The sequence below is a fragment of the Triticum dicoccoides genome, chromosome 5A, assembly GCF_002162155.2.
Source record: "Triticum dicoccoides isolate Atlit2015 ecotype Zavitan chromosome 5A, WEW_v2.0, whole genome shotgun sequence".
Taxonomy (NCBI): Eukaryota; Viridiplantae; Streptophyta; class Magnoliopsida; order Poales; family Poaceae; genus Triticum; species Triticum dicoccoides.
In genome coordinates, this window is record NC_041388.1 from 212,207,208 (window position 1) to 212,209,871 (window position 2,664).

Sequence of the window (2,664 nt, forward strand, 5' to 3'; positions counted from 1 at the left end):
CCCGCGGCCCTCCTCACGCGCGCGTCCAAAATCTGCCCCGGACCCGACCCGGGCAGTTGTCACCGCTGGATTCAGATCATCCCCTAACATCTAAAAAACATCTCTATTTTGTTAATTGTACTTCCTAACCTATATTTCTCTCGACCGCCCGATAACGATCGGATGGACCAAATAGCTCCTAAACTTAATCCCACCGCTATATATAATGGGCAACCCTAGAAATTAGGGATCCTGTTGCTTCCTTCCATCCATCCAATCCCTCAGCCGCCGCCACCACTCTCTCCCTTGGGATCCTCCCAGATCCCCTCCTCATATCCTCCCGCAGCAACCACCAATCCACCTCGTCTTCGGCGCTGGGCCAACCAGTGGCCGAGCCCGAGCTCCACTCGATCCCTCTCCTTCCCGACGACATGGACATGCCGCCGCCGCCTGTAGCTTCCATGCCCGCCGACCACGACCAGCTCCGCTAGGCCGGCCTCGCCCCATGCCTTCCCTCCTTCCTTTTCTTTCTCCCTCTCTCTTTTCTTACCTCTCTCCTCGTCATAACAGGAGCAGCCATGGCGCCCGAGCACATCGAGTTCGTCAGCCTATCAGATGGATTCAGCTCGCGCCCCTCTCTCTAGAACTGCAGGAAACATGGAGCCCGAAGCCATGGCCGCGCCTCCCATTTTCCTCGACCCTGGCGTTGCCAAGTTCCTCGTCGCCGGACGCCGATGCCCCGCCTCAAGCCACTGCCGCCGGTCACCGAGCCCACCCTGACCTCGACCTGGACCGCTCCAGCGACCACGCCCGTTGACGCTGTCGCTCCGCGAGTCACTGGACCTCGCCAGATTTCACTGTCAGGTCCATGCCGCCCTTGCCTCCACTCCGTCAGCACGCGCCACCGGAGCCCCGATTTGCTACAGCCCCAAGCGCCTCACCCGTGCACCCGCCCTGATGGCCTCCTCTACCCCGAGATCTTCTCCCATGGATCCCTCCTTCTCCCCGCGTCGAGCACCAGCGCTCCAGGACCGGCGTTCTGCTGTTCGTCCTCGTCGGCTCTCGCAACACCGGCGCTGCCGGCAGCCGCGCCGCTTGATCCACCTCACCGACGACAGCACTAGCAGGTCCCGCCGACCTTCCCCTGCTCCTTTTCCCTCTCCATCTCCCTTCTCCTCTCCTGTATCCCCTTCGGTCCTCTCGTGTTCCTCCGCAGGTCCCCGCCATGGATGCAGGAGCACGAGCTCCCTCCTCCTCGTTGCACGCATCGCCTGTCGGAGTCGCCCCGGTCGCCGCCTCGCCAGGCTTCGTCGGCCGGTGACCTTCGCGTTGAGGTGCCGGAGTTCACGCCCCCTGCACCTACATCGCGCCTCTGCCGTCCTCTGCATCGAAGCAGTTACAGAGGAGGACGAGCGCCTCGAACCCCCTTGTATCGCTCGCTTTGACCGCACCAGCGCGTGGGCCGCGCCAGGCCTAGCGCCCCTTCCGGCATGCGGCTTCCTCCTCCACCCACCGGGCCAGGCCCACTGGGTGAGAACCCCCCTGTGCACTGTTGGTCCAACAGATTCGGCCCGTATAACTTTTTTTCTCTGGACGAATTTAATCATTTATCCAGACTGCAGTTTTGCAGAAAAACCCCCATTCTTCATGCATATCATAAATCACAAACTGTGCATCGCATGTAAAAACTTCATACATGTAAAATGACTAGAATTTTATCTAGCTTCATAATATGCAAATTTCATGCAAGTTAAAAATGTTTGAAATGCTGTTTGTTTATTTTTTCTTAAATAACTTGCTAAAATGGTATACTTCATAACTAAATAAATGTAGCTCCAAACTTAATAAACTTTATATGTAAATGGGGTGGAAAAGTGCATAGTTTAACATGGTGGCATTCCTTTGCATGTTTAATAACTCTAAAATTGTGTATAGGGCAGAACAGTACCAACTTTAAAATATGCCCATGAGGTTTTTCCGGACTTGTTGTTTGTTGTTCCAGCCTCATTTAAACTTGCCTAGTTAAGTAGTTTTATTATGCTTCACCCCTTGCCATGCTAACCAACATTTAACTTTGTTGAGTACTTAAACGGGAGAGAACTAAATAATTGTGGTGGAGTTTCGTCAATATGCAACACGTTGCATATTGAGCTCCACTTAACTTGTAGTTTTGTTTGTGCACTTTGCCATGCCATGCATATTTAAACCGGACATGCATCATCCTTGGTTGTGCATCATGCCATGCTTGTGATGGTTGTTTACCATGTTGTTTGCTTCTTTCCAGTGTTGCTTCTTCGGGTTGGTTCTGATAACGTCGCGTTTGTGAGGATTCGTTCAACTTCGTCCGCTTGTCTACTTCATGGACTCGTTCTTCTTCCTTGCGGGATCTCAGGCAAGATGACCATACCCTCAAAATCACTTCTATCTTTGCTTGCTAGTTGTTCGCTCTATTGATATGCCGCGATACCTACCACTTGCTATATCATGCCTCCCATATTGCCATGTCGAGCCTCTAACCCATCTTCCTAGCAAACCGTTGTTTGGCTGTGTTACCGCTTTTGCTCAGCCCCTCTTATAGCGTTGCTAGTTGCAGGTGAAGTTGAAGTTTGTTCCATGTTGGAACATGGATACGTTGGGATACCACAATATCTATTATGTTAAATTAATGCATCTATATACTTGGTA

General features: G+C 52.6%; 1 long non-coding RNA gene across 1 annotated transcript; it reads left to right on the plus strand.

Moving 5' to 3' along the window:
- Positions 1 to 252: 252 nt before the first annotated feature.
- On the plus strand, positions 253 to 2,319 carry LOC119297139. Its single transcript, XR_005145547.1, has 3 exons — positions 253 to 1,106; positions 1,196 to 1,509; positions 2,264 to 2,319. It is a non-coding gene; the product is annotated as an uncharacterized LOC119297139 (long non-coding RNA).
- Positions 2,320 to 2,664: the final 345 nt, after the last annotated feature.